Raw genomic sequence first — 24,460 nt, forward strand, 5'->3', positions numbered from 1 at the left:
GCTCAAAATTAGAGATTGAGGTTTTAAAAATAACTCATCAATATTTATTTCCACTTTATATGGTTATGTTTATTTACATTATATTAGCGCAGAACAAAATTTAACCTTAACACTATACATAAGGAATAACATAAATTAAACGATAATAATAAACTAATTATAATTCTTTTGTGTAAATCTAGAATTAAACATTAGAAAAAAATTAAATTAAAATAATTATCATCTTCTTGAAATATTAAAATTACTCAACAAAATTAAACTCTAACTCTAAACCTACTTGCACAAGTTAAATTTAAATTTGAGCCCTAATCCTAACCTGAGAACAAATTGAACTTTAAACATAAATAGGTAATTTAATTAGAGTTATAACAGTAAGGTCCTAAAAGTAATTAAATTTAATAAACCAAATTGAATGAGCTAATTTTAACATGTAAAACTTTACTTAAGCCAAATTCACCCCTATTCTTAAACCTAATTGAATAGTCTAGATTAATTTAAACCTTACACAAACTCTTAAATTATGTGCAGAACGGGCTCTAGAAGAAGGGAGTTCTGAAGCAAGACTTGAGGCAAACAAACCTGTTGAAGAACACAATATAGTTGATGAACATAGGGAGGAGATTGTCCAAGTTGAACCAATGGAGACCTTTGAAGGAGAAGGGTCAGGCTCCTTACCTCCTACCAGTGATATGGATGAGCATATTGTGGATCTAGCTAAACAGGTGAAGAGAAATATTTCTTATAAAAAATTAGATCATTTACTTGAAATGGATGTGGATGAGTTGTAACATGTCAGGGAAGAACCTAGACATACTAAAAGGAGGTCAATGAATAAAAGTGGAAAAGAAATAATATCTCATTTCAACAATCTTGATACTACACTAGAAAACGCTCAATTGTTATCAATTGTACTTACTCATAAAGACTTAATAGATCCAATGAAATTGTTGGGTATAGATACAACAAGTCAAAAGAGGAAAACTTCTCAGCCACAAAAATCTATTGTTGATAATGTTAAGAAAGGTTTGGTGAACATTGGTAAAAAATCTTGAAAACTAGATAAGACCATTTCAAGAAGAGTGATGTTAACATCTTTAGTAAATGAAAGATTGCCTCAAAAAAGACAAATCTCTTCATTGTAATCTGAGTTTGGTTTTAGTAGAAGGACAATATCTAAATATGTTAAAAGGAGAAATATTTTGGATGATACTACCTCAGAAGGGCATTGGCCAATTATGTGTAGAGCTCCTCGTTCTGATAGAATTGAAGATGTTGTTAGGAACTTTGTGACAAGTTTTTGGAATGATAATACTCATCCTTCATCAAATAGTAGAGATGTTATCAAGCAAAGGATTGGTCTTGATTGTTATGATCACCATGTAAAACATTGGATAGACACAACAAAACATGAATTGTATGTGTTGTTTACTAAAACAAACCCTCATATAAAGATTGGACAAACCATGTTTGAACGGTTAAGGCCATATTATGTGAAGTTAAACAAATTTTTTGAAACTTGTTGTTGTCATTATCAGATCGAATTTGACTTGTACTACTAGGTGTTTCAAAAGATTAGAGAAGATAGTGATGGTTATGAAAATGCTCCTCATAAACAAACAAGTCAATTCATAGCATCCATATTATGTGATAAATCAGATGATAATGCAACCAGTCAAATAAATTGCATAAGAGGAATTTGGTGAACATGTAGGGACTTGGCTAAATTGTCTTTGAGAGATGAAGATACTGACACGAGGAAGATGGTAAATTGCAAGAGTTACAAGTACAAAAAATTTGAAACAAAATTTGGAAAGGAATCTACAAGGCTAGATTATGTAGAAGAGGAAATACCTATTGGAACATTTATGGAAAATTTTCGTAAGTTGATAAAACCATACATATGCCATGGTTGTTTTGCCAAGTGGCAAGTAGAACAATTTAAAAGACTAAGAGACACTTTCCCACTTGGAACTATTCTATCTGTAGTTGACCTCGCAGAGAATTACTCTTTCGCACATCAAAAAGAGATTCAATCAGAGTATTACTTTTCAAAGCAAATCACTATTTTGGTGCATGTGTGTTATCAACATGCATAGATGAATTGGATGGTGTTGATAGTACATTTGAAAATTGTGTCATTAAGAAAGAGTACCACTTCTATATCAGTGATGATAAGGAGCATGACACACTTTTTGTACAACATTGCTTTAAGAAGTTTTTTGAATATTTGAAAGATAGAGGCATAACAATAGTTAAACATTTTGTTTGGTCTGATGGATGTGTGGAACAATTCAAATCTTCGAGGCCATTTTATGCACTATGTAGATATCATCGAAATGACAAAATACCACATGTTCGGAGGATTTTTTAGAGTGGTCATGGAAAGGGTGAACATGATGGTGCAAGAGCTTGTATCAAATGTTCTCTAAGAAAGAATCAAATAAAGTACACAGGAGATCATATAGAAGATGCACATGATGTTGTTGAATGGTGTGAGAAACACTTTGAGCAACCTAATTATCTTGGGGAATCATCATGGAGAACATATAGACCCATTCCATATAGAGTGTTTTGGGAGATAACTGGTACGTGTTTTCTTTTAGTGTTTTATTTAATTTTTTTTAATCTTTTAAAAAATACATGTTCCTAGTTCAAATGTTTCAATTTAATAACTTGATCTACATGTACATTCTTGTACACATGTACATTTTGCAGATGTGGATAGAAAATAAATGCATGGATGCAAGAGCATGGAGAGGATGAGATCTTTGCATTGTGTCATGAATATAGATAATCACCCGTGGACATTATACACTAGGTGTTATGCATGTTTTTGTTTTGAATGCATTTTTGAAAACTATGTTGATTGCAAGAACCAAGAGCTTGGATATGTTAGTGAATGGAAAATGGTGCCACTAGATGTTTCTGACACATACAAGGATTAAAATGAGGATGAAAACTTTGAAGATATTCCTTTGATTTCTGGTGATTACAATCAAATTTCAGGATTGATTAAAAAAGGTACATACATGATGTACACATGTAAATATTTCCTTAAAAATGACATATAACTTAGAACTTATTTAACTTGTGTCAAATTGCAAGAGATATTTTTGCAGTCATAGCAGAAGATGGAAATATAGAAGGTGTTAGTTATTATTAATTGTGTTGCACAGAAGAGAGAAAGAAGTTATCAAAATCTGAGATGAGTGATGGAATGTCATTTCCCATAGGTTTGAGTTCTGATTTGAATATGTACATGTACAAACCACTTATGTGGAAATTTTTAATTTCTCTAGTTTCTTATATACATGTACATGCAGGCTCAATTGTAGTGCAAGGGACATATTTCAAACAAGTTAAAATTGTTCAACATGGGATTCATTTCACTAAATACCAAATTGACAACAAGGTATATCAATATAGTCACTTGGTCATTGTTGTTGGCCTAATTCTTCAAACAGTTCCACATCGAGGGTGGTCTCAAAAGTGGAGACTAGATAGTGAAGATCATGACAAAATATTAAGTGTTATTGAAGAGCATTCTGAACCACTTGATGTGGTATGAACTATATATATTTAGTAATCCAAAGTACACATGTGGTTTAGCCCACATGAATTGAATTAATACTCAAGATAAATTCTAGATCTCTTAACTTGTTTTGAAACTAAAGGATAAATATTTTTAAGTTTAAATATATGAAATTTTTAATTATATCAAATTAGGATGTATTCAAAGTTAATTCAAGTACATGTACATGTTTAAATGCATGTTTAATTTGTATGTATAAGGTACTGTATCTAATTCTAAATGCATGTAATTTGTAAGGACCACTAGTTAAAATAATTTAATTAAAAAATGCATATTTAAATTAGAATGTAATATGTACATTTGTAAAATTGATATAATATGGAATTAGGACATGTACATGTTGTGAACTATTGAACTACAAAATACATAGCTAGAAGCTCACATACCATGTGAACAATTCAATACATGACCTATTAAGTTTAGTTTGTTCATTTGATACATACTATTTTGTTATATATATATAAAGTGTACACAAACTTGTATTTCTAACATGTGCACGTGATATATATATATATATATAATCCAGTCCAGTCCATCGAACATAAAGTACATATATAATCTAACATGTATGTACATGTGCACATGGAATATATAATCTAACACATATACATGTGCATGAAATATATAATCTCTAGTCTAAACTTCATACATATATATATATATATATATATATATAAAATCCAGTCCAGTCCATCGAACATAAAGTACATATATAATCTAACATGTATGTACATGTGCACATGGAATATATAATCTAACACATATACATGTGCATGAAATATATAATCTCTAGTCTAAACTTCATACATGCATGAAATACAATCTAATCAAACATGTAACCGAGGCATTTAAAGAATATAATCTAGTCTAAACTTTATACATGATGCATGAAATATATATAATCTGATCAAACACAAACCAGGTATAAAGTATAATCTAGTCTAAACTCCATGTACGTGCATGAATATATATAATATGAAAGTATATAAAAAGATAAATGTAAATGAGATATAAAGTCTGGAGCAAATCAATAGGGATCATGTCGGCTACGAACTGAGCAACCATCTGAGGGAGAGTCCTGCAAAAGTAGAATTTATTTAAATATTAAATATAATATATCTATCTCTCTAGACGTGCATGCACATCAAATCCAAGTAGAGTTAAATAAAAATTTAAATATAAATTGTAACGTGCATGTATACATACATGTACATATATGTACCAAAAACCATAACTAACATGTCCACTAATGACATCTAAAGAATCTCTCCTATGCACACACTCAGAGCTCAAGAAAGGAGCGACATGAGCTAACTATCAATTTAAGGATTAGTCCACGATCAATTTAAATGATCTACAAATTAAAACTTAGAACTAGATTATTTATTAAACATGATCTATATATATATATAGATTTATCTTGCAAATTTACAACATGTATGCATATCTTCTAAAAATTTAAACGCACATGTACATGTACATACCTGTGTATCTCTCTCTAGCTGTACATATCATTGAGGAGTGCAAGGGGCTAACTAGATGAGTGGGCATCGTGGATGAAGTGTTTGACTATAGTAGCATGTCCATAAACCAGTATGGCTCAAATCTCTTAGTTGCTTCTCAAATGAGTCCAAACCCTCATCTATGATATGGACCTGATCAGCTCATATCTCCTCAAATGAATCCAAGTGGCCCTCATCTGTGATATGGACCTGATTAGCTCATAGTTCCTCCTCTGTAGCAACATAGTGTATGTGTCAATGCCACTGTAGCCTGACCATCTCTAAGAATCTCCTCTCTAACATCAGCCAATGGTATCCCAAGTTGAGATGAAATAAAACTATAAGCATGTAGTAGGTCCTCAGCTAAATATTGTGGCATCTGTACATGCTTACTACCTCTGACTATAGCTTCTACCTCATCTAGGGAGGGGATGCTAGTAGTAATATACCGATCATCTGAATCTGAAGCCCCCCAATGACTAGAAGATGCATGATCTATGGATGATCGTGAATGTGGTCGACTCATCATATATCTGCCCACCCTGTCAGAAGATATGGTGGCTGCTGCTGATGCAATCTATCTAATCTTATCAATTGCTTCTCTCTGAGAAGCAATCATAACATGATATACTATGGGGGCCATTGTTGGGACTACTGTAGGAAATTTCTGGCCAACAAGGTCCCTATGTCTAGGTGGAGCTCTATCATGCCTATGATATGCATCTCTATCTGAAATCCTACCTCTCCCTTGTCCATAATATCCTGGACTATCAAGGTAGTTTGGTTTCATCTGACAATGAACCTTAGCAAATACCTGTTGTGCAAGTATAATGGTATCTAGTTGTTATTATGATAATGACCATGGGCAGCTAAGAAGCATGGGTAAATCAGTGATGCAACCTGTGGGTCGATACATCTAGTAACCTGATATCCCCTCACCTTACTCTTCTGCTGATATTGTGGAAAGCATCTTTCCTTGATGGTCTCCTTTGAGACCACCCCCACCACATCAGCAAAAGAATGAGGACCCCTCACCTCACTCCTCAACTGTCTATATATATCCTCTATAACCTTAGGTGAGAATGAAGTGTGAGAAACTAAGCAATCCCTCAATGTCTGCAAACTATAAAAAATGGACGTGCATGTACTCTTGTACATGCCATTAGTACGAGGGTCATCTAATATGGCCCTCAACCTATGCAACTCACGATCACTATACTGAAAAATAGTAGCAATGTTAGGCAAGGGGGGATCTTGCTATGGAGGATCGTGTTGTGGAGGATCAACATCATCAATGTGTGGCTCCTAATTTGGAGCCTACACAGGTGGATCTTGATCAGGAGCCTACGAAGGTATATCCTAGGATGCCATCTATCTAGGTACATGTCATAAAGTTAAAATAAATACGTAAGCAGAGAGAGAGAGATCATTTTCATGAGAGAGAGAGAGATTATACATATAAATCTTGATGAGAGAGAGAGATCATTTTCATTTTAAAAAAATACATTAAAAATTCAAATATTTTAGTGAAAGAGAGAGATAACATATATTTCAAAGAGATAGAGAGATCTAACACATGTATATTTAAATCTTTGAAATACATAAAAAATTCAAGAACATGATATATAACATGGAATGCAACAAGTCTCTAAATTTTTTGACAATTTTTTTGTAATTGAACAAAATATCTAAACAAAAAAGAGGTCATTGTATTTTTTTAATTTGGGCCCATATGATTATTAAAGTATTAAATCTGCAATATTTGATCTTAACGAGAATGTCATACAACCCCTTAAGACACTATGTGATGGACTAAGGCGTATTTAATTCACATACGACCCCTTAAGACACTATGTGATGGACTAAGGGGTATGTCGTTCACACTATGATTTTATAAGGGGTCATATGCGCTTCTAAGGGGTCATGCATGTGTTATAACACATGCGTGACCCCTCAAGACCACATATGACCCCTTATGACACATAGGGAATGTCATATGTATAATAGGATATTATAAGGGGTCATATGTGAACTACTAAGGGGTCATGCATGTGTTAATGCATGCATGACCCCTAAGGACCACATACAACCCCTTAAGACACTATGTGATGGACTAAGGGATATGTCATTTACACTATGATTTTATAAGGGGTCATATGTAGTTCTAATGGGTCACATATGTGTTATAACACATGCATGACCCCTCAGGACCACATATGACCCCTTAGGACACAATGTGATCCTAAAGGGAATGTCATATGTACACTAGTATGTTATATGTGATCCTCTATGGTAGAATAAGGGGTACGTCATTCACACTAGGATTTTATAAGGGGTCATATGTGGTGCTAAGGGGTCATGCATGTGTTATAACACATACATGACCCCTCAAGACCACATATGACCCCTTAGGACACATAAGGAATGTCATATGTACAGTAGGATGTTATAAGGGGTCATATGTGACCTACTAAGGGGAAACACATGTGTTAATGCATGCATGAGCCCTTAGGACCACATACGACCACTTAAGACACTATGCGATGAACTAAGGGGGATTTCATTCACACTAGGATTTTATAAGGGGTCATATGCAGTTATAAGGGGTCATGCATGTGTTATAACACATGTGTGACCCCTTAGGACCACATATGACCCCTTAGGACACTATGTGATCCTAAAGGGAATATCATATGTACAGTAGGATGTTATAAGAGGTCACACATGTGTTAATGCATGTGTGACCCCTTAGGACAACATATGACCCCTTAAGACACTATGTGATGAACTAAGGGGTATGTCGTTCACACTAGGATTTTATAAGGGGTCATATGCGGTTATAAGGGGTCACGCATGTGTTATAACACATGTATGACACCATAACACATGCGTGACCCCTTAGGACCACATATGACCCCTTAGGACACTATGTTATCCTAAAGGGAATGTAATATGTATAGTAGGATGTTATAAGGGGTCATATGTGACCTACTAAAGGGTCATGCATGTGTTAATGCATGCATGACCCCTTAGGACCACATACGACCCCTTAAGACACTATGTGATAGACTAAGGGGTATGTTGTTCACACTAGGATTTTATAAGGGGTCATATGCAGTTCTAATGGGTCACGCATGTGTTATAACACATGTGTGACCCCTCAGGAACACATATGACCCCTTAGGACACTATGTGATACTAAGGGGAATGTCATATGTACAGTAGGATGTTATAATGGGTCATATGTGACCTACTAAGGGGTCATGCATGTGTTAATGTATGCGTGACCCCTTAGGACAACATACGACCCCTTAAGACACTATGTGATGGACTAAGGGGTATGTCATTCAAACTAGGATTTTATATGGGGTCATATGCGGTTCTAAGGCGCCATGCATATTTTATAACACATGTGTGACCCCTCAAGACCACATATGACCCCTTAGGACACTATGTGATCCTAAAGGGAATGTCATATATATAGTAGGATGTTATATGGGGTCATATGTGACCTACTAAGGGGTCACACATGTGTTAATGCATGTGTGACCCCTTAGGACCACATACAACCCCTTAAGACACTATGTGATGGACTAAGGGGTATGTCACTCACACTAGGATTTTATAATGGGTCATATGTGGTTGTAATGGGCCACACATGTGTTATAAGACATGCGTGACCCCTCAGGACCATGTATGACCCCTTAGGACACTATATGATCCTAAGGGGAATGTCATATGTATAGTAGGATTTTATAAGGGGTCATATGTGACCTACTAAGGGGTCACACATGTGTTAATGCATGCGTGACCCCTTAGGACAAGATACGACCCCTTAAGACACTATGTGATGCACTAAGGGGTATGTCATTCACACTAGGATTTTATAAGGGGTCATATGCAGTTCTAAGGGGTCATGCATATGTTATAACACATGCATGACCCCTTTGGACCACATATGACCCCTTAGGACACTATGTGATCCTAAGGGGAATGTCATATGTATAGTAGGATGTTATAAGGGGTCCTATGTGACCTACTAAGGGGTCACGCATGTGTTAATGCATGTGTGACCCCTTAGGACTACATATGACCTGTTAAGACACTATGTGATGGAATAAGGGGTATGTCATTCACACTAGGATTTTATAAGGGGTCATATGAGGTTCTAATGGGTCATGCATGTGTTATAACACATGCGTGACCCCTCAGGACCACATATGACCCCTTAGGACACTATGTTATCCCAAGGGGAATGTCATATGTATAGTAGGATGTTATAAGGGGTCATATGTGACCTACTAGGGGGTCATGCGTGTGTTAATGCATGTATGATGCCTTAGGACAACATACAACCCCTTAAGACACTATTTGACGGACTAAGGGGTATGTCATTCACACTAGGATTTATAAGGGGTCACGCATGTGTTATAACACATGTGTGACCCCTTAGGACCACATATGACCCCTTAGGACACTATCTGATCCTAAAGGGAATGCCATATGTACACTAGTATGTTAAATGTGATCCTCTATGACCTCCTAAGGGAACATATAGTGTCATCAGGGCATATGTGGTCTTAAGGGGTCATGTTGTGTGTGTAATAGGATGTGAAAATGGGTCACATTGTAGAGGATTTATTTTGTCTAATTTGTTTAAATTTGTTATCTAAATTTTCTAATGTTTTCTAAATTAAAATTTATTAATTTTTCTAACGTTTAATTTATTATATTTATGTTTGTGACATTTTTCTAATTTCCCAGTTTTGCTAATGTTTTTCTATGTTTTGATTTACTACCTTAGTTTTCTATGTTTTTCATAACAATTTTTTAAAATGTTGAAAAAAAATACATATGTATAGTTATGTAATTTTAAAAACAAATTGACACATTTCAATCAAAACATTAAATTATCAAACATTTTTCTAAAATAATGAAAAACAATAAAATATCAAACATTTTTCTAAAATGTTGAAAAAAATAACTATATACCATTATTTAATTAAAAAAATAAATTAACAAACAAATTTTTTATTAATTTAATTAAAAAAGACATTATTAAACCAAACAAAGGGTTATTTTGTGCACCTGATATAATAAAGGTCAAAAACTAAAATATGAAAGACACTAGCTACTACAAAGAAAGCTCAGTGACATGATGCTGATGAGTGGTTCGATGCAACCCCCACCAGACAGAAAAAGACAATTTTGACAATGACTCTTTACCTATCACTTTTTCTATTTATAAATGTTTTAAAAAAACCTAATTGAAAAAGGGTTCGAGTGAAGGGGGGGTTTTCTCGAACCCATTAAAATAATAATATTATAGTGGGTTCACTCGAACCCAAAAGCCACCCATGGTTCGAGTGAACCCACGACTGCAACATGGTTCACTCGAAATCCGAGGGGTAGTTTGAGCGAACACCCCTATTTCGCTTAGACACCTCAAAAATTAAACTTCCCACTTTTGCCAAATTCCTTCATTGGCGAAAGTGGGAACCAACTTTGTGAATTCACCCAACGATGTTCTATTTTGGATCTGATATTGGTATTGTATGTAACATGTTGATGTGTTCTATTTTAGATCTTTGTCTTGGCTGACTTGGAAGATTATATTTTTCCAAAGACAGTATAGTATGGGTATGATCTGGACAAGTTAGCATGTCATTTTTGTGAATTGCTAATTGTGTCAAAGATGTGTGAGATTGAAAGAATCCATTTGTTGTTGTGAAGTGTGTTGTGGATAGTTATCAAAAGGAGTTTTGGTAGTGCAAACTATGTTTCAGTGGTCGATTTTCTTTTCTTTCTTTCTTCGGCAATGAGCCATCCTTTGAAAAAATAACTGTATATGGTGAAAATGGATAACAATAATAATGATATTGAAAGGCTAAATGAATTCATCCACAAAACCCTAGCCTAACAACAACAAAGATCCACCATAACATATGAAGATTACCTAAGACAATGCAAATCAAATGAAATCACAAAGATTATACCACCACATGTCCAATAGGGTTTGGATCTCCATTCTTCCTATCTCCACTGATCTTGCTTGATATATTTGCTCTCAGATTTTATGTGCACAAGAGCTCAACAAAGAATGGAATGTGGTTGCAAGTAGGATCGTCGTGTAGTCAATTGATCAAGTAGTTAGAATGATTCATTAGAATGATTGATTAGGGTTTGATAATGAAGGAAGCATCTCCTTAAATAGAAGACACTATAAGAAATGGAGGGATAAGATTGAGAGGTGAAAAAGGAGGTCGGCTATGATTAGAGGGTAGGTAAAAGAAATAATAAAATAATGAAAAGGGTAGGTAGTGTATGAATTAAGAGATGAATGACATGTGTCATGGGTAGAAAAGGTTAATGAATTAATTAAATAAATAAAGATTTTTTTAATTAATAGCAGAAGTGAGATCAATTAAATAAATAAGATATTTATTTAATTTAGGAAAAGGATAATTTAAATAAATAAATGTATTTATTTAAATGAGAAATAAGGCTAGAAGAGGATAAATGAATTAATTAAATAAATAAAGATTTATTTAATTAATAGAAGAATTAGGCTTAGGTAATTAAATAAATATTTATTTAATTAGATTGGACAATTTTGTGTGTCTACATTTTGCCCCTCTTTGAGACAATGCGGCTTGTTGCGTTGTTTCAAAGAAGATAATATGAACTGATATAGAGTTGCCCCAAGATGGGAATGATATGCCCCCTCAAGAGATTGGATGAAAATGTCTGAAAAGATTGCAGACAATCTCTCAATAAGAAAGAGAGGCTAGAATGGACCGACAGGATAAAGTGACAAAGTCACTAGATAATGAAGACTGACTTGGGAAACAAGGGCTAGGGCCATCTATAAGATAGACCACGAGGGAAATACATCCTCATTATCATCTACACATCCATGAGAGCAGAGTGCAGAGTGAATATAGAGTAGCAGCAGTCAATAGTGATGGCCTTTGTTCACAGATTTGACCTTGTTTGCTGATTCCAAAGGCCAGCAGAGGCAGGAGAGCCGATAAGTACCACAAAGCCTCCTCATACTTTGATGCATTTATTTTTTTCATTAATGCGTGGTAGATAGAGAAATAAATGCGCTTTAGGTTAGGGTCCAAAAATGTCCAAAAACGTCCAGGCACGTCTGCGTTGGTGCTAGGCATGTCTATGCTTGCGAGGCGTGTCTATGTTTGTGCCAAGCGCGTCTATGATAGAAACCACGTCTATGTCGAATGCGGCCGTGTCTGTGATGTGCAGGCACGTCTATGCCAAGAAGGCACATCTGTGTCTTTTAGGCACGTCTATGCAGAGCATAGGCATGTCTACGTCTTTTAGGCGCGTCTATGTTTTTCTGGCACGTCTGTGTAGTCTTCAAGCACGTTTATGTCAAGAAAGTGTGTTTGTGTCAAAAAATGTGAATTTGTGTCTTCTAGGTCAAATTGGCAGTTTTGTGATGAACATATGCTGTCGATTGGATAAGCTGCTGAGAGGATACACTCAAGCAGGTCCTCTAGGGAAGACTAGGATTGCAAATACGGCTAGGATTGATAATTCTATGATAGAACATATGTTGCCAATTAGGAAACTACTCAAGAGGATTCACTCAAGCAGAGGCCCTAGGATAAGATAGATCAAGGCACTTTGTGATGAATAGTGAGTACCAAGATATAAGGAGCACTTTGTGATGAACAGGGAGTGCAAATGTGAGCAACACTTTGTGATGAACAGGTAGTGCAAGACACATAGTACTTTATGATGAGTAGGGAGTACCACTAGGATAGAAACAACACTTTGTGATGAACAGTGAGTGTCACTAGGATAAAAGAAACACTTTGTGATGAATAATGAGTGTCACTAGGATAGATCTAGCCATATGCATTTGGATAAAAAGTAGCATTTTGTGATGAACAGTGAATGCCAGGATGACTGACATGATTGATTTGCTTAACTGCAGGAGTATTTGCCTATGTTAGAGTCACGAGAGAGATTCCCATCGACTCAGAGGTTGTGACCTGAGCTGACATTTGAGGAGCGAGTTGTGATCAAGGCTATGGGATTGAGACATGTGCTATATGTGCCTGAGTTTCAAGTGAACATGGGACTGCTGACTACACTGGCAGAGAGATGGCACTCCGAGACTTGTACCTTCCATCGATGGGGGAGATGACAGTCACCCTTGAGGATGTATATAGGATTCTGCGGATACTGATCGACGAGGGGCTGATTCCTTATGATCAAGATGGAGATAGGGAGGCCTTGAGACAAGTGTTCCAGGACCCAGGATTGGAGATGAGGGCTGGACATGTGGCATGGGACACTATGACAGCTATAGGATTAGCACTGCCAGCAGTGATAGGAGGAGCGATCAGTGGGTTCCTATGTCTAGATAGAGTGACATGAGGGTTGGCTGTGGGCTGGGGAGGTGCATTGGAGACACTAGTGACACAACACAATAGATATGCCTGGGGACCGTGTGTGCTGGCACACCTTTATTATGAGCTGCATTAGTTTGTATACCATGGGTCAGTGGGATTGGGCTACGGGGTCACATTGTTGCAGGTGTGGGCTTATGAGCATCTGCCAGTAACAAGACCAATACATTTCAGAGGTAGGGTTCACAGGCATAGTTTTGTTCACTTGTATGACATGATCACCTCATAGCCATGGATTGGTAGGTTAGAGCACTGGCGGCGGGTGATTGATGACATTAATGTGGTCATATGGAGGCCATACCTAGGATGTGAGTAGTGGGAGGACGATGCGGTAGATCTTCCCTACACCTTCTAGAGAAGGTACTTGATTGGGCAGATGCCTTATGTGCTGGAGAGGCAGCTAGTGGACAGGGTTGGTAGGCAGTTCGATAGGATTCAGCGGATGCCACGGGGTTCAAGCATGTATGCACGGATTGTGAGAGATCAGGCATAGTTTGGACCCTTTCTATCATATGATCAGGTTATTACACAGCTTCTAGAGATGATGCCCCTACCCTGGAACATGTGGCCAGAGATTGAGGATGCTGGCATGGATGCCGAGTACACAACATACTGGGCCAAGCATCCATTCCCATCCCTGATGGATCCAGGAGAGCTACTAGATGGAGACGGTGGTGGGATGATGATGATGATGGAGCTGATGGTGGTAGAGGCCGACGGAGGAGGAGGGGAGCAGTTGGAGAGAGGAGGGTTGCCCCATGGAGGGAGGGTGGAGAGGAGAGATAGGCTCAGGTGGTGAGGGGTCACGGTGGATTGCCGCTACAGGTGCCAACAACATAGGGTCCCAGACAGGTGTAGGTATAGGGATAGGGATAGGTACAGATACAGGGACAGGTACCAGTACAGGCACTAGTACAGGCATAGGGGTAGGCACCCGTACAAGGGGAGCCACAAGTAGAGCCATAGGGGGCTGTGGCAAAGGAGGATGAACTGAGCTGACCAAGCTGAGGGAGATTTTCCAGGGACAGGTAGATGAGATCCAGGACCTAGAGAGGGAGAGGGATAGGCTCAGGAGGTGGCTTAGAGATACTGAGCGGGAGTGGGATCAGGCCATTCAGCACTACATGGAGGTTGAGACCACACTGAGGGCTGGGAGGCAGGCGGTAGAGGACACAAGGGCTGGATATGCCTATGTTCTATGGGCAGGGGAGGAGATTGCCTACTGGTGAGATCTTATATGTACTTATGTGATGCTTATGATATGGATGCAAATATGTACATGATACAATGCAATATATATATATATATATATTTGTTCTTTTATGTTTTATATGTGTATGCATGATGCAAATGTGAGTGTATGTAATGCAGATGAATATGATAATGCAAATGTAAATTGTGCTAACAGGTGTTGTGTGCAGGATGTGATGCAATTGTGATATCTATATGTATGAATGAAATTCTTATATGTGGTAATGTAGGTGAAACTACATGAAATGCAAATGTTTTAGGTGTGTCATTATACTCAGTCATGTGATAGCAGGCTACGTGGACTCGAGAAGGACGATGGAAGTTAATCAAGAAAGGGGGACGAAAGATAGAAGATATGAAAGTGGAAGAGCTTCTTGTGCTTTATTATGGCAAGTAGGTTATGACAATCGAGGCATATGTTTGACCCAGAAAGTCATTGTACCTGTTTGCATGGAGATAAGATAGACATAAACAAGGAATGCCCCAGTTCATACTAGACTCACAGTGTCCTCATATCCTTGGACAAGTCATAGCATTACTAAAAGACAATCCACAGACAGCAAATACAAATAGGTGACGATACCCCATCCTCGCCTTTCTAGTCAAAGACATCCTAGAGATAGAATCTCTAGTCAGAGACATCCTGGAAAAGCTAAAAGACATGTCACCAAAAAAGATGAAATCAAAAGAAAACCAAGACTCGACACCAACATCCACTATAGTCCTCAAGTTTAGTGTCTCTTGTCACTTGTATAAGTCTTATTTGATTGTGGTCACAATGTTTACTTTCACAAAAAGGATAGATAGCACTGAACCATAATGTTGTCTGAGTCTGTTGAAAGATTTGATTTGTTGAAACCCATTGTTGCTGCTATGTCTTATCTGCAACTGACTGAATCCATGAAACTGATACTTTATTGTGGAGAAGATGAAACTTTATTGTGGATCTGTGATGCAGATGTTGCTTTATTGTAAATTGTGTGTGGATAGACTGAAGGAAGATGGAAGAAACTGTACTCCTCTGAACATGTGATGCTCTCAGTTCCACACTCATCACTAGATGTAGGATTTGCCTTAGCCATAGATAGGATCTGATTTATTATGGATGGAAAGGGAGGTTTATTAGGAATGGCTAAGCAATCTTGGGTAGATCAATAACAAGCAATGATGGGAATGGGTAAGTTTATTATGAATGAATAGGTTGTGAGTGTGTGCAAAGTGAAGGATGAAATGGAATCCTGAAGGAGGGAGGAGCAATGTCTCTACGCATGGCGCTGGTGACCTAGTTTTCACCATGGTACTTGCCCAGGGCGCCATCGAAGTGGTTTTCACCATTAGACGAAATTATTTCTCTCTACTTTTTTTGATTTTTCAATGTTTTTTGTGTCACAAGGCGCCTGTTTGCCAGGTTTTCACCAAGTAACGATTTTTATGTTTATGATTTTTTTTTGTATTTTTGAATTTTTTTTATTTTTTTGTATTTTTGAAATTTTTGAATTTTTTGTATTTTTTGAATTAGGATACTCTGAAGAGCTATGTGTAAAACCTGTGAAGGTGCATGTTGTTGATAGGATCCTCCAAAGGTTCATCTTTTGTAGTTGAGAATTGATATGCACCAGATCCATATGCTGCTATAATGATGTAAGGACCAAGCCAGTTTGGTTCAAACTTGCCCTTCTCTTTGTCTTGTTGATTTTTAGGATTTTCTCTGAGAACTAAGTCACCTACTTCAAATGTGTGAGGATTGACTTTATGATTGTAGCTGCATTGTTCCTTGACTAAATGATGTGTAGCTCGAGTGATTGTCTTCCTTAATAAAGGAACTGAGATATAAATACTAGTGTGTGGATTACATAGTCCCATATGCATGTCACCTAAAGAAGTCTGGGCATCTTTAATAATGAAGTCCTTCAAGGAAGCTCCATTAAAGGTCCATGATGTATCGCCAAAAGGGAATGGATGTGTGGAACAAGTGGATGAGCTATGAAGGCTTATGATTGCAAAAAGAAGTGAAAGTAGGATGGCATGATGGAGACTTAGGATCAACAAGTATGCTTTATGACTTAAAATTGTTGAACTTTTGCCCCTAGTTATTTTGATATTAGGGGAGATCAACTCTTGTTCCTTTTCTTTCATAGGATTTTTATCCTTGACTTTGATTTTTGTAGAGTCCAATAGCTTTTGATTTTGATTTAGACTAAAGGACTTTTATTTATTATTGACTTTTATATTTTTCTTTTCAAAGCTTGATTTTTGATCCCCAATGAGTAAGGGCTTTTTTAATTCTTGTTGATCCAAGTCTGGAAGTGGAGTGGAAATGGAATGAGTGGATGAAATGGTAAGGCTATGTGAGTTATCAAGAGGGCTGGTAATACACTCAATAGATTCTTTGTTGGAACCACTCTTAGGACTATTGATATCAAGAGATGCTTGCACCCCTAGAGGAGATTTGCATTCAGACTTAGTAGCCACAACACTAGGTGGTTCACACCCAATTCCTTGGCATTGCAAATTTTTTGTAGGTTGTTCTTGTCAACTAAATACCTTAGCAGATAGTGGGAGTTGATCAACATGGAATATATACTCACCACATCCCATGTCTTTAAACTTGAACTTTTCTTTGATCTCTGCTTGTTTTGATGCAGAAGCTTGTAATGATTCTGGATCCACATATGCTAAAGATGGAACAACTTCTTGATTGACTGGGATTTTTATTTCTGATCTAGGTCATAGATTGTTGCAATATATGAATGGATTTGGGTCAGCTTTGACAGTCACTTCAACTCCATTGTGTGGGAACTTGATACATCGATGATATGTAGATGGGACTATGCTCATCTCATGAATCCATGGATGTCCTAAGAGTATGTTGAATGTGAGATCTAGATCAAGGACTTGACAAACCACATCCTTTGTAACTGGCCCAACTCTGAGAGGTAAGGTGACTGTACCCTTGGATGAACGCTCTTCATCATCATATGCTTTGATAGTAATTTTGTTTGTAGAATTCATAGCTTTGTCAAAATATCCCAATTGTTTAATAGTGCTCAATGTACAAATGTTTAGACCTGCTCCTCCATCTATCAGGACTCATTTGATTCTATGTTTTTGTATGAAGGCTTCAATATGTAATGGTGCATTATGTGGCTGACTTATGAAGGCATCATCGGCTTTTGTAAATGTAAGCGAGTGTGGAACAGAAAGGTATCCCATCATGGCTTGAAACTGGTCCACGTTTAGATCAGTAGGAACAACAGTGTCTCTCAAGATTTTGTCAAGAATAGCTTTATGTGCGGGGGATATGTGTAATAGCTCAAGGATGGAGATGAGTGTAGGTGTCTTCCCTAACTATTCTACAAGGTCATACTTAGGTTTGGTTGATGAGGAAGTGGTGTTTTTGGTTGGAGCACCTTGCAAAGTGATTTTACCTCAACGGGTTGTAACATGACATTCAAAGGTAGGTTTGGAAGAAGATCCAACACCTTTTAGGATAATCTTGGATCTCCGGGTAGAATTCTCAGTGTTTTTGTCCTTGATGATAATGGTAGAGATGTAATTGTCCATTGAAATGTGATTGATAGTTGAATCATAGTTATAGGTTGCTCTGGTATAGTTGGTTTGGTCATTTGTGGCTTTAGCTTTTCTCTTGTCATGCTTTGGGAATGGTTCCTTAAACATCTCATGTTCTTGATTAGATGAGTACCCTTCAATCTCAATGTCACCCCTATCAATGAGATCTTGTATGATGTTCTTTAGTAAATGACAATTTCCTATCTTATGACCCTTTCTCTTATGAAATTCACAATATTCATCATCATTCCACCAATTTGGTTTAACCTTTGGTTCATATGGAGGGAAATCTGGAACTGTGATTACCTTATTTGCCACTAGCTTTTTGAAGACTGACTCAAGTGGTTCTCCCAATGGAGTGTACTTCCTTTGTGATTTGGAAGTTGTTTGAGTATTCACTTGATTGTTTGTAGAACTTGATCCTGAAAAGATGAATTTGGGTCGTACTGTGTTGGCATCAACAACACCATCATTGACTGTGTTCTTGTTTTTATTCCAAAATCTTGGCTTGTCTTTCCCTTTAAAGTCATCTTTGTTTTCCTTGAATATCTTAATGACTCCTTGTTCAATTAGGACCTTCTCTGTTGCTAAGCCTTTTTCAATGACGTCCTTGAAGGTGGACAAACAAGCTTTCCTTAGATCATAGCCAATGTCTTTGTTAACATTTTGGGTGAACATCTCTACCATTTGTTTTTGTGGAATTTCACAAGAGCATCGGCTGGCTAGATTTCTCCATCTTTGTAAAAATGATGCAAAAGACTCTCCCTCTTTTTGCTTGGTGTTGCACAAAGTAGTGACTGATATGTCTATCTCTATATTGTAGGAGAAATGTTGAATAAATGCCTCTACTAAGTCACCCCATGACTTAATACCAGGTGGGAGTTGGGAGAACCATTCCATAGCTTGATCACCTAGGCTTTGTGGGAATAATCTCATCAAATATGTCTCTTCTGCTGCTACCTCAATGCAAGCTGTGAAAAACTGTCTTATGTGTGCCTTAGGATCCCCTTTTCCTCTATACTTATCAAATTTAGGCATCACAAAGTGTGTAGGAAAAGGAGGCATTGGAATGCTCTTGTCAAATGGATAAGGACATATGTCTCTCATTGTGTATGTTGGCTTCGGTGTATTTATGTCCTCCATTTTCTTTTGTAAGTCCCTGATTTGTTGCTCCAAATTACTCTTAGGTGGAGATCGACTTCTTGGACCATACCCCATGCTTGAGGCACCAATTGGAGGAGAAGCATGTTGCATATATGGATGATATTGATCGTACACATGTTCATATGGAGGAGGTCTATAGTGATGTTGCATATATGGACCACTTGGTATAGATTCATGTTGAGGAACACCATATCTATTTTGTGCATGTATACCATACTCTACAGGCATGTCATGTTCTAATGTGTTGTCCCCAAATTTGACACGAGGTTTCCTTGTGTCCAAATTTTGAGCATGCCTTTGAATATCCAATTGCTTTGGTGGTTTATCCTTAGCATTGGTATGTGATTGAGCATATCTTTCTGCATAAGACTTCCATAATGGTCTGTGAAGGTGAGTATCATATTCTTGGCCATGTGTATGTGGGACCTCTAGTTTTTGAAGCAAAGATGATGGTGATTCAGGTGCCATATATGGTCCTCTATTTCCTCCACTATTAGGCCTCCTTTGATCCATGTTGGACTGAGTTTTTTGCAAAGGTCGATTTTCCATTATTTGAGACATGTCAAAATCATGAGGTATTTTGGCTCCACTTTATGCCATCATTTGTAAGAAGTATTGTCTATCCCTCCTCATTATTTCCTCAACCAATCGATTGAAATTGAGATTCACAATGGATTCTTCCACATCTACTAAATGTATGGAAAAGTTGTCCATATTGTCATTGTGTGTATCATTGTTGTTTGTAGTGTCCATGTTCTCAACATTTGGAATGTTTCTATAGGCATCCATGTCAGGTAATGTGTTATGATCAGTATTGAAAAAGACATCATTGTCATACTCATAGACACTCATGTTTACAGACTCTTGAGCCTCTTTAGTTTCTCTCCTAGATTTTTGAAGATGGGTTTCAACCATGAACTAGGTATTGACCGAGATGTGTGAGACTAGATGAAAAATGGAAAAAGTATGGAAGACCAAGGGTTGGATGGAATGTAAATGAATCTGAGGTGTACTTGCAATGTCCAAAGTGTAAGACCGAGTATGTATGTAGTAGAGTAGGTGTGACTTCCAAAGAGAGGATAGTTTCTCTTGATGAGGTAAGTTGACCTTGACTCTAAGTAAGACCAAATGAGACCCAAAGGTAAGAGATCTTGATGAGGGACCACTTAGCAAAGTGTTGTTATATGTAGTGTGTTGACAAAGTATGATAAGGACAAGCAAGTGACCTTTTGACTCAAGTTTAGACAATTGTGAATGTAAAGTGAGATGTGAAGCAATGATGGATTTTGTGAGACCCAAAGATAGTTTGAATGCTAAATGAAACCTAGAGAAATGACCTAGGAAGCTCAAGAATTTTGAAACTGACTATGTTTGTTTGCTGGACTGTAACAGTTTTTCAATGCTGAACACAAACGCGACTGTATACTTCACAGACGCGATTTCCTGACATAGACGTGGTTCTATTCAACACAGACGTGCTTCTGAGAATTTTGAAAATGCACTGTGGATTCTGGGAACACAAACACATTTCTGCCCTTCATAGACATGGTTATACAACATAGATGCTATTATGACAGACACATACGCATTTCTAAGAATTTTGAAAATGCATTGTGGATTTTGGGAACACAGACATGTTTCTGCCCTTCATAGATGCAGTTATACAACACAAATGCTATTATGATAGACACAGATGCGTTTCTAAGATTTTTTGCAAAGTGCAATGTTGATCCTGGAAACATAGACGCATTTGTACCCTTCACAAATGCGGTTATACAACACAAATGCTATTATGATAGACACAGACGCGTTTCTGAGATTTTTTGCAAAGTGCAATGTTGATCCTGGGAACATAGATGCATTTCTATCCTTCATAGACATGGTTATACAACACAAATGCTATTATGTCAGACACAGATGCGTTTCTGCAAAATTTGTGCAATTTTTTCCAATTTGTGAAGTTGTTTTGTAGTGATCAAATCTGATTGTTTGACTATTTTTCATGACAAGAGGACATAGTGTTGATGATGACCCAATGTTTGCAAGTGTCTAGACTCCAAAAATGACTCCAAAAAAGTGTGTTGTTTGATGTAAAATTATTTTGCATACACTTGAAGACACAAAAGACACAATGTTTTGCTGTTTGGTCTTGAATGTTGTGAATGTTTAACATAAGCAAAATTCTTATGGCTGGCCAAGACAATAGTTGTTGATCCCACATGGGGTTTTACCCCCGAGGCTATACTATTCAGAGTGGATACTTAGATGCTTGACCTCACTGGCTCCACCCTCAGCACTCACTTCTCGGGTCAGCCAAGCATCAGTCCCCACGAAAACTCCCCGTGGTGAACTTTGTATCTCTACTAAGAACCATATGTGTGTGGGTCACTACCAGAGGTCTGACCTTTTGCCCTAGCAACTAGAAGGATTTGGGCTTCTAAAACAAAAAGGTGCTAGTAAGGGCATCTGGTCGTGTGGCCATACATGTGGCACTTTCAGCTTTGTAAATATAGAAGGCTCCCAGTCGGTAGGGGTTACGCCCTACAAATGATCAAATAAATTTGATCAAATGGGTTTATGGGGAGACATAGTGTCGGTATGAACTAATCAGCACACGTTATCCATAGTTTTCACCATGAATACAATTGTTTATAGTGGTTCGGAAGAGGTGGGTTTTCCTCGCTACCACTTGGATCGTTCTCTTCTCACTAGTAGTCTTAATGACCACATGGGAAGATAGGCCCTCTAAAGATTAAACAAAAAGAGCCTATTGCTCAAAACACAAAAGACAATGATTCAATTTTAGTGCACCAATGGAAGTGTTTGCTAGTCTATGAAAACAAGGCACACAATAAAAATCCAAAAAACATTTGCCAAGGACCTGCACCAAAGAGTTGTTAGTAGTTTGGATTGTTTCAAATAATCACCCCTTCCTGCAAGCACACAAGTTAGGTAAATTTTAAATCCAAAAGGCTTTGTGAAAATAGGGGCCTTCAACAAAACGATTTTTCTTTCAAGACAAGCTGCACCAATTTTGTTAGCTAGATATGAAAATGTTAGCTTAAAATAAACGAGATCTGAAACCTTAAATGCAAAACTCAAAAATCGAATCAATAAACTCAAAATTTGAAATCGGTGAACACAGATGTGATTACCCTCAACACAGACATGACTTCATGACATAGACGCAGTTCTGTGTGACATAGATGCGACCCTAAAATGCAGACGTGATTTCTGGACACAGACGCGACCTTAGAACACAGACACGGTTTCCAGAACCTGCAAAATAAAATATAGTTGATAACACAAATGCAATTCAAGATGTCACAGATGCGATTCAGGAACCCAGATGCGGTCCGAAAGGTCACAGATGCGGCAAAAATCCAAAAACATGATCCGAAAGTACGCAGACACGAAAATATCAAAATGTTGCTGAAAATGTCAGATCTGCAACTTCAAAACACAAAATCTGCAACAAAGATGTTAAATGCAAAAGGGACAAGAGTCCCACCGGGCATGCCAAAATGTATATGGTGAAAATGGATAACAATAATAACGATATTGAAAGGCTAAATAGATTCAACCACAAAACCCTAGCCTACCAACAACAAAGATCCACCATAACATATGAAGATTACCTAAGACAATGGAAATCAAATGAAATCACAAAGATTATACCATCACATGTCCAATAGGGTTTGGATCTCCATTCTTCCTATTTCCATTGATCTTGCTTGATATATTTGCTCTCAGATTTTATATGCACAAGAGCTCAACAAAGAACAGAATGTGGTTGCAAGTAGGATCATCGTGTAGTCAATTGATCAAGTAGTTAGAATGATTCATTAGAATGATTGATTAGGGTTTGATAATGAAGGAAGCATCTCCTTAAATAGAAGACACTATAAGAAATGGAGGGATAAGATTGAGAGGTGAAAAAGGGGCCAGCTATGATTAGAGGGTAGGTAAAAGAAATAATAAAATAATGAAAGGGGTAGGTAGTGTATGAATTAAGAGATGAATGACATGTGTCATGGGTAGAAAAGGTTAATGAATTAATTAAATAAATAAATGTATTTATTTAAATGAGAAATAAGGCTAGAAGAGGATAAATGAATTAATTAAATAAATAAAGATTTGTTTAATTAATAGAAGAATTAGGCTTAGGTAATTAAATAAATATTTATTTAATTAGACTGGACAATTTTGGGTGTCTACAATAACCTTAATCGATGTTTTCATATTGAGAAATAGTATTCTTCATGGTTTTTCTCTTCTTGGGTTTTCTATGTAAATCCTAGTGTAAATTGTGCCTAAGTTATTTTGTCCATATGCTTTTATGTTATATCTATCTTGATCAACTCGACTAATTGTCTTAGATCAATGAATAAAGTTTAAGGAAAATTTTAATTGTCAAATGATTCACCACCCCTCATCTTAGTTTCCCAAATATTCAATATCAAACACCCTAGTAAGGATATGACCAAAGAGTTTTTTAGTGGCGAATCTTCGCCAATTAGCAAATTCCGTGCGAATAGTCAAGGGAAAAATCATGGTCAAATCACCCAAAATTTTGGGGTTAACGGTGCACTGTAGAATCTGGCTTCGCCATTGACCACACACCGTCGACTTGCATGCCCATAATATTTGCTTGGAATCACTCGGACATGGGTAGTAGATCACCTCCATTATTCGCCAGCAATAGTAAAATGACCACGTACCCAAGACCTAATTTGCCAATGGTAAATTAAATGTTCATTGCACATGTCAGTCAAATTCACCAATATAAATTAAAACATTATAAGCATTCGAGGACCCATTTTGTCCTGCTTAAATTAAATGTTCATTGCATGCCCCTGCAATTCACTAAAAATGTAATTAAATTAAATTTTTATTGGCAATTGCGATGCCTAGGCCTCACACAATTCACCAAAAATGCA

Source organism: Cryptomeria japonica, chromosome 1 (assembly GCF_030272615.1).
Source record: "Cryptomeria japonica chromosome 1, Sugi_1.0, whole genome shotgun sequence".
NCBI lineage: Eukaryota > Viridiplantae > Streptophyta > Pinopsida > Cupressales > Cupressaceae > Cryptomeria > Cryptomeria japonica.